At 31.5% G+C, this 10,015-nt stretch overlaps 1 pseudogene; it reads right to left on the reverse strand.

The window, feature by feature from the left end:
• Positions 1–2,042: 2,042 nt before the first annotated feature.
• Positions 2,043–3,106, reverse strand: LOC125823386 (F-box protein At3g08750-like; annotated as a pseudogene).
• Positions 3,107–10,015: the final 6,909 nt, after the last annotated feature.

Genomic DNA, 10,015 nt, shown 5'->3' on the forward strand with positions numbered 1-10,015 from the left:
AAGGAGTGAAGATGGTACAATGTTGTCACAAGAACATTATGTAGAAAGACTTCTTAAAAATTTTGAATATTTTGAGGTGACACCTGTAGTCACTCCTTATGATACTAACTCTAAACTGAAAAGAATTATGGTGACCCAGTTGCTCAGTCTAAATATGCTCAAATTATTGGAAGTCTATTGCGTTTAATGAATTTTACTAGGCCTGATATTGCCTATGTTGTGTGTAGATTGAGTAGATATACGCATAATCCCAATAATGAGCATTGGTTTGCATTGAATAGACTGATGAAATATTTGAGAGGAACCATGAATTATGGTATCATGTATAGTGGATTTCCCTCTACATTAGAAGTGTATTGTGATGCAACTTGGATCTCTGATTCAGATAAGACAAAATCCACTAGCGGATATGTGTTCACCTTAGGTGGTGGTGCAATATCCTAGAAATCAGCTAAACAGACGATCATTGCTAGATCGACTATGGAGTCAGAGTTTGTAGCTCTGGAGCTGGCTGGTTCTGAGGCTCAGTGGCTAAGAAATTTCTTAGCGAATATCCCTTTGAAAAAGGATGAATTGCCTCCATTGTTTATACACTGTGATTGTCAAGCCGCAATTGCTATTACGAAGAATAAATTTTATAATTGTAAGAGCATCCAGATGAAATTGAGGCATGATGTCATTAAGCAACTGCTGAGAGATGGAATAATTGCAATTGATTATGTGAAGTCAGAATTGAATTCGGTCAATTCACTGACTAAACCCGTGGGAAGAAAATTAATTCTTCAGACCTCAATAGAGATGGGTTTAAGGCCAATTGATTGTCAATAGAGATGGTAACCCAACCTATGTGATTGGAGATCCCATGAAGTAGGTTCATATGGGTAATAACAAGTCAATATTGACACTGCGCACTAACTGAGAGTGCTTGAACTACTACTAAAAATGAGGGATGTGTTATTAACTCTTAATGAATTCATAGCCCTTAACTAAGGATGGTGTATTTAAAGCAATATACACTTGATAAATTCACCTATATGAGAAGTGGAGTGTGGCCGCTCCTATGAGTCTTTGGCCTAGTCTCTAGAGCTCTCATGAATACCAGGCACGAGCATGGCCTATTGGTGCAAAATCGCGTTGAACAACAAAATTACCGTGGTCAAAATGTGATGGATAAATTCTCTAATTTACATTAAGAATTATTGGTTTATAGAAATATTATATTTCACCAGTAATTTGGTAAATTAAATTTTATCGATCTAAGTTTGGTTCATAGTCCGGAAGACACCAAACCTATTGCATTTTGTCCTGAAAATCCAGCAAGTTATATTTTTTTGTATAAATTCTTTTGAAAAATGTGGGGGATTGTAAGTATTTTTGTTTATTTCAAAATAATTTATATTTTAAAGGTAAATTAATTTAAGGTGTAATTGAGAAGTTTTGTGTTACTTGGAAAAATGGCAACTTGGCCGGTTGTTTTCCTGAAACTGGATTGACACTTGTCAAAAGGAAAGCTCACATTTTGGCCTATAAATAGGCATTAACTTTCACTCTGCAAAACACACTTCATATATCTTTTTTTTTTGTTGTTTCTCCCTCTATCTACTTCTCTCCTCTATTCCTTATGGCTTTCTAGTTTAATTACTTTATCTATATTATTCGTTATTTATTTTATTTTCTAAATATCTTGCTAATGATAATTAATTTGCTGATTCATGTATCCTCTATTTAAGATAGGGAAGGCTTGTTTAATCCTGGGAAACATTTCACACCGTTGAAATAGTTTCTTAGGACAGTGCCCAGCACGACTCAAGTATTAATTTACGCACTAATAATTAAATATCATCATAGTAATATTTATCTATTTTCAGGACTACTTTAGTTAAATAATAAATTATATTATTATTGTGAAATTTCAACTATTTCCCCAACAAAAGGAATGCAAGAAAATGTTGATCCAAAATTATTAATGAAACGATAAAAGTACCTATTATAAATTTTTAACAATAACATGCATGGTATCAAAATTTAAAAGTAAAGATCGATTAATGGTCTAGATCTTCATCCTCTTGTCGTTTAATTTTCACTAAACTCTTCTTATAATAAAAAACTCCACAACCGTCATCATACTCTGCATATTTTCTCAAGCCCGGATGTTGAAATCCAAGATGCCTCGTCTTGTTAGTCCGAACATCATAGGAGACTAGATGAGAATCTTTAGTTGCCAAAATGAGAGAGCTATCATAACAAGACTTAATCCTACAGAAGCATTGAAAGGGAACAAGTTTTTTCCATACACCTGGTTGGATCATTACCCATATATCATAAGCAAACATAGTACGCAGGTTCAAGTTCAAGATGGAAATGGAACTATCAACCGACATCAAACCGAACATATTACTATCAAAAGATTGATGATCTGGCCCTTCAATCACATTAAACATATCACTCCCAAAGTCGAACAAAAGAATGGTGTAATTACTATAGCTGCCCCCAGTTAGCAGCCAGTAATAAGCTCCATTCAAATAAGCAGTAACAAATGTGTGTTTCACGTTTGTAAAGTAGGGGATTTCAGGTCTGAAATTCTCCACAAGTCCCTAGAACACGAGTAGACCGATGCATAATGTTCACACAAATTATTAATGTGAAACTAAAACACTTTCTAGTCACAAGTCAAGGAGTCCAATTCAAACCCGAACACAGGTGAATCATGAATTCTGGCTATCGGGATAGGGAGACGCAGGGGTCTCACCTCCCTAGTCGCTTGATTCCATAATGCACATGAAACCTCACGATCAATTTCTCCAACCATGAAAAACAAGCCATCCACAGAATCGAAGATTTGTTTCATACGTATGAATCTTCGCCAATGTTCTTCAGAAATCAAGGTTATGGAAAGTTCGTCATCATCATCAATGTCACCATTATCATAAATCAAGAGTTGTGGGGGATTGTGATTTTTCAAGTGTTGTTGAACAAATTCAGGGGTTTTGATAAGAGTGCACCAATTCTTACAGACATATTTGAATCTCAACAACGACTTCACAGGACACCTCAACAAAATCTCCTTGACTATATCTTTAGGGGAATTAGCCACACAACCATGCATAGTAGTTGGGAAAATGAAAAGAAATGAGGAGGGATTCAACCAACAATTTGCTTCTTTAAATAGACAAACAAAACATTCCTCATTTTACCATCAGTAAATTTTATTCTACTTTTAGTCATGCAAATTAAAAATACTTTGACTACATTTCTCATATTAAATTTTATTCTACAATTAGTCATGCAAATGTAAATACTACTTCCTCCTTCTCATTTACTTTGAATACTTTTCCCTTTACTAGCCATTTAAGGATTTAGAATAAATTATTTACTAACTTTATCCTTTAATTCTTTTACATTATTCTATTTATGTCTTATTCAAACAATTATTTAATATTAAGGGAAAAGGAATAATTTTAAGTAATTCTATATTGATCTTATAAATTGACAGATAATTTAGGACAAATGCTTTAAGTAATGTGAAAAAATAATATGGGAGGAAGGAAGTATGAGAAAGAATATATTTCATACTTTAAAAGGAAAAAAGAAATATAGTACTCATTCTATCTATTTTTACTTGTTCAGTATAGAACTAAACCCGCAAGCACCTTAAGCAACTTTTAGTAAACTACCACAAAACTGAAGGGAGAAGAAAAAGTGACTTTCTGATTATTATTGAACTTCATTTAGCCAATGAATCTACAAGCTAATTTTCCTAACACAATTTTTTCATATTTGACTAGTTTTTTCTCTTATAGGAAAAGGTTTGCTTTGCCAGTTTTCGCCTAACATTTGATTATTTCAATCCTAACAAAAATCTCGTTGGAAACTCAAAAATACTGTTGAGAAGAATAAAAGAAGGATGGTGCTTCAATCCATCATGATTTTTTCCCTGGGAAGGTCAAGCTCCTCAAGAACAATATGTTTCTTTCCTCAAGAACTATTCGTAGATATTGTGTCGAACAAAAATTAGGATACAAAAAGTAGTCCAATGAAAACACAATCCGCTCAATTCAGCCAATCAAAAGAATTTACAGATATGTAGTCCAAATTAACTTATGATGAATAGCCTTATCTAAATATTTATAAAAAGTTATTTTTTTTAATTTAAAAAATCACTTGTTAACCTTCTTAACCTTATCATGTGCAAATTTACTCTAGTTTTATATATGTAATCTCTTCTAGATTTTTGATGTTACTTAGGGAGGTTTTTTGTTTTATGTTCCCCTTTTTTGTAATTATTTCTAATAAAATAAGACACGGGTCAATGTCAAACCCTATTTTAATTATTTTATTCTTAAGAAAAGGAAGACCCTTCCCAGTGGTGTTAAAAAGTGGGGTTAAAAACTGGTTGAAGAAAGACCAACATTTAGGATTCGAGCTCAAAGAAAATTATTTTTTAATTCATTATCAGTGTTGTAGAACAACATATAATCATTAACACAACAATCAATTATATCATACGACAATTTTAACTTGATAAGAAATTTCTTTGACTGATAGAAGTTCTTAGGTATGTCAAACTCTGAATTAACTAGTCACTCAAAAGATCAATCACTGAGTCCAAAGCCACATGATGAACACTCCAATTTGATTTAATATTCATTAATCTAAATGCAACTAAGAAGGTAGAATGCAGTCACATAGTGGACAACTAGCCTCTTCAAATTGTTCATATAAACATCTTTCTTTTTTATTAGGACCTTCATCCAAATATTGTTCAGATTTCATCCCACCTTGAACCCCGCAAGCATCATTGATCAATTTATGAACTCTATCATGTTGAACCTTATCGTGTGGAACCATATCATGTAAAATCCTAATTTGACCATGTGGTGCAAGAATACTATATTCATCCATGGGCAGCAAATTATAAAACATGTCATTCAATCCATCTATTTCTTCATGATCAACCCATACAATATATCTAGGTTTAAATCTATTACAATACAAATGAACTATAAGTGTATTTGGATTAAAAAATTTCAAGCACCTACATGCACTATAAGGACACCTAATCAATCCATTATTCTTAAAAATATCAAGTGGCAGTGCATGATCAATAAAACGTCTTGCACCATCAATAAACTCAGATTTCAAACCACCACCAGTTTCATAATGCATGTTGTACATCCACAAACGATGATCCATCTATAAAAATATAGATAGTCAATTATAAATTAAATTTATTAATAATTTAACTAGATTAAATTAATTTATATTGTCAATATATATTTATTATTACTAATTATAGTTATAATTACTTATATATATTTAGTTAATTTATATACCTAAGTTCGTAAATACAACATTTCAACTTCAACAAAATTCAAGCTTCATTAGATCATAAAGACTACATTTCATCAAGATTTCTAATGTTTACCAACTAAATTCATAAATTCTACAGTTCAATAAATATTTCTAAAGTTCACAATTTAAAGTTCATATATAAATCATACAGTTAAGAGTTCAACATTTCTAAAGCTTAAGCTTAATTCGTTCATAAAGACAAGAATTCATCAACATTGCTAAATTTCACAACCTAAGTTCATAAATTCTACAATTCAAGATTTATAAAGTTTATAAATCCTACAGTAATTCAAAATTTCTAAAGTCTAAACTTAATTAGCCCATAAAGACTACATTTCATCAAAATTTCTAACGTTCACAACCTGTTCATAAATTCTACAATTCAATATATATTTCTAACGTTCACAACCTAAAGTTCATACATGAATCCTACAACTAATAATTCAACATTTCTTAAGTTAAGTTTAATTAGATCATAAAGACTACAATTCATAAAGATTGCTAAACTTCACAACCTAAGTTCATAAATTCTACAATTCAAGATTTCTAAAGTTCACAACCTAAAATTTCATAATCCTACCATAATTCAAGATTTTTAAAATTTAAAACTGAATTAGTTCATCAAGACTATATTTCATCAAAATTTCTAACGCTCAATACCTAAGTTCATAAATTCTACAATAATTCAAGATTTCTAAAGTTTAATCTTAATTACTTCATAAAGACTACAATTCATCGAGATTTCTAAAGTTCAAACCTAAGTTCATAAATTCATGAACAATTCAAAATTTCTAAATTAAGTTCACAACTTAAGTTCAAAATAAATCCTATACAATTCAAGATTTCTAAACTCTAACTAGCTTAATTAGTTCATCAGGACTACAATTCAACAAGATTTCAAGTTCTAAGTTTAAGTTCTATATTCAAGTGATAATTAAGTTCTAAGCTTTAATTACAAGTTATAATTAAGTAATAAGTTCATGTCATTCAAGTTGAATTTTTCTAAGTTAGAGTACGAAAATTTCAAATTTCAAGTATAACTAAATTTCAAAATCCTAAAATTCAAGATTATGAAAATATGAAGTTCTAAGTTCTAATTAATTAGTTCTAAAGTTATGTTAAAATTTATACAAACAAAAAAAATTCTAAGTTCAACTTCAAAAGATTCAACAAACTACATAGAATAAACTAACTAATAAATAAAAAATTACTCAAATTGAAGAAAACTAACCCCAACCTTAATTTAAATAGAAGAGAGAGGATGAAGGGGAAACGGGGTCACGACACAGTAGGGAGGTTAGCGGCAGTTCCAGGACCTGCGAGGGTGGCAGCAACAGGGAGGGCGGCGGCAGCAACAGGGAGAGCAGCGGCGTCTGGTGGCAGTTTAGAGAGAAGAAGAGAGGAGAAGAGAGAAAGAGGGAAGGGGGAAACTGAAAAAAACCAGATCTATTTTCCAGATATTTTAATAAAAGTAACGAACAACATCTCGAAATCCATTGCTATTTTGGTCAAACATCATAACATCATATATATATATATGTATATATATTATTATTATTATTATTATTATTATTATTATTATCTATATCTATATCTATATCTATATTATCTTAAAAACATGAACTCCTACCTTGAATGTTAAATTACTATAATATTCCTAACTTAGGTTGTGACTTTTTTGATGAGTTGTGACTTTTTCGATAAGTTGTGACTTTTTTAGAAGGTTTGTGATTTTTTGATGAGTTATGAATTTTTAAAAGAGTTGTAACCTTTTCAATAAGTTGTGACTTTTCCAAAGAGTTGTGACTTTTTCAATAAGTTGTGACGTCTCGAAAAGGTCATGACTTTTCAGATAAGACAAAAAAAATATTTGTTCATATTACCCTTAGTTGACTATAAATAAAGGGGTTTCCTCTCATTTTTCAACCACATATTTTTTAATCTTATAATCTTCTTCTTCTTGCATCTTAAATTTTTTTGGGGGATTTATTATCGTTGAGTGAGTTCGAAGTTTAGCGGAATATGAGATACCACTATTCTGATGAAGTAAGTCGTACTATCCTAATAGGGTATATTCCATAACCTCGAGTACTGGAGGAAAATAATTTTAATGATATAATAATAATTTTTTGCTTAATATATAAATTACTATGTAATGTTCCAATATATTAGTTTTTGTTAATAATTTCTCTTGTCATGTAGATATATGCTTCTGAATATCCTTTCCAAAATTTAGAAAATTGTCACGATTTGTTTTTGATGCTCAAGACAAAAAAATGACTTTATTTATCAATGTTACTTATGTGATTTAGACTCTCATAGATTTTCCTTCAAAACAGTTATTACTATATAACATTGCACTTTTGTTTTACTTATTTACTATTTCTTAATATTTCAGCATTTTAGACGAACAAAAGTTCATATGACTTGTAATAACGCTAGTTGAAGTTTGTATTAGTTAATTTTATGAGATAAATATTTTCAATGATGCAAATATATATTTATATTTGAGTAGGTATTAGTATTTAAATTAAAGTATTCTATACGTCACTAATGTATAATCAAGTCAACAAGATCTTCTAACTTCAAAATATATTATTTTTAAATATTCCGATTTCTTTTTAGAAAAAAAAACTCACAACAAATTTGAAAATATGTGAATATATAAAATGTATATGTTCTCTTCACATGTTCATATGCCATCTAATAAAGAATTTAACTTGGAATACACAAGCAAAGCACATTTGGTTAGATGACAAGAACAATAAAAAGCAAATATTATCTATAAGGTAATATTAGTGAGATCAGACTAATTACATGGTTGAACCTCATCAAATTGAAATAAATATATACATTATTGCATTTAACTAATAAAAATTTTCATTGACCATCTTCATAGGTTTGCGTGAATATGAGATATATATATGACGATCCACGTTGAACATTCACAAAAGAATCGGGAATATTAGTTTTTACTAAGCTTATTATTCAAATCTTCGCTTAAATAAGCAACACTATTTACTATAACATATATTTTTGGAATTGGTAATCACGTGCAACACACGTCTCAAAAAACTAGTTATTATTAAAAGTGGGAAAAATCTAAGCCAAAAATTGGATGACGAAAATACCCCATACCTATTAATTTATTTTCTTAAAATTCTTTTTCATTTAAAATCAACTTCATAACTACACCTCTTCATTTTCATAAATTATCCTAATAATATTCATCCATTTTGTGTCTTTAAGTCACTCATTATCATCTTAAATTAATCTTATTTTCTACTTATTTTTAGCTTCCATAAGTTAAGAGAAATTTTCATATTCTTTTACCTTCTATAAAATCAATAGTTTTAGCCTTTGGGTCATTGTCAAATTTAGGGGCGGATTTAGCAAGAGCTATGCGGTGTCACGTGACACTGCTTCGTCGGAAAATTTTACGAAATATGTAGAATGTGAGAAGGGAAAAAACAGATATATAGTTATATATTATAAATGTGACATTCCTTCAATCAAAGTTGTCTGTAGCACAACTGGTTTTTGGCTTGAAATTTGCAAGTGAGGTCGCGGGTTCAAACCTATCTGGCCTTAACTAGGTCGGATACATCGGTAACAAATCTACTCATCTCATCTCTAGGGTTAGACACCAAGGATGGAGCATATTTAGACAATAAGGTAAACTTCAAGGAATACTCCTCCACACTCATAGTACCTTGCCTAAGGTATATAAACTCCTCAACCTTAACCTCCCTCTTCTCACAGGGAAAGTACTTACTAAGGAAAGCTCTTTTAAACTCCTCCCATGCTATATGACCCGCTCCAACCGGCCTATTGGCTTTCCATTGAGTAAACCACACTTAGGCCACATCTTTCAATTGGTAGGAAGCCAACTCCTCCTTCTCCCTAGAAGCTACTCCCATACCATCTACTATCTTATAAACTTCATCCAAGAATTCTTAGGGATCTTCTCCCACTTTAGAGCAAAGAAAGGTTCAGATTCATCCTCACAAAGTCTCTTAATCTTGAGGCCACGGTACCCTCATTAGAATTCACCCTAGTCCACACATCTCTATTCACTTGAGCCGTCATGGCTCAGGCTAGGGTTAGAAAAGTCGTCCTAATCTCTTCATTGGTCAAGTGCGGGGGAACCACCGAAACTTCATTTCCTTGATTGCCTAGAGGAACTTGGCCACCTTGGGGAGGAACTACCTCATTAACAATCTACTCTTCCACTCTCCTTGGGTTAGCCCTAGTATTCCTATCCTTTAAACACAAAAGAAAGGATTAGGAAAAGGACACTTATAGAGCTAAAATCTAAGTTAGGACTTCAAGAATATGAAAGAAGTGTAACTTTGTAACGTCCTATAGCCTCTCACACATATATGTGTCTCGACTCACACTGATGAACAACCTCTCTACTAGACGTGGCTTGTGAGACCCTAAAGACCATTCCCAAAACCTTGTGCTCTAATACCAAATTTTTCACGACCCGGGAGCACCTCCTAGTCGTAACAAGACGTACTCGACCCCGAAGGGGTCTAATACAAGCCTCATAGCATTCATTCATCGCATAGGCAATAAAATAGTAAGGAATTTAAAAACATTTTATTTAAAACCATAAGATTCAAAATATAAGGAAACATCTTTCAAAAGACATAGCGGA

Source organism: Solanum verrucosum, unplaced genomic scaffold, assembly GCF_900185275.1.
Source record: "Solanum verrucosum unplaced genomic scaffold, falcon-dt-bn FXZP01000300.1, whole genome shotgun sequence".
Taxonomy (NCBI): Eukaryota; Viridiplantae; Streptophyta; class Magnoliopsida; order Solanales; family Solanaceae; genus Solanum; species Solanum verrucosum.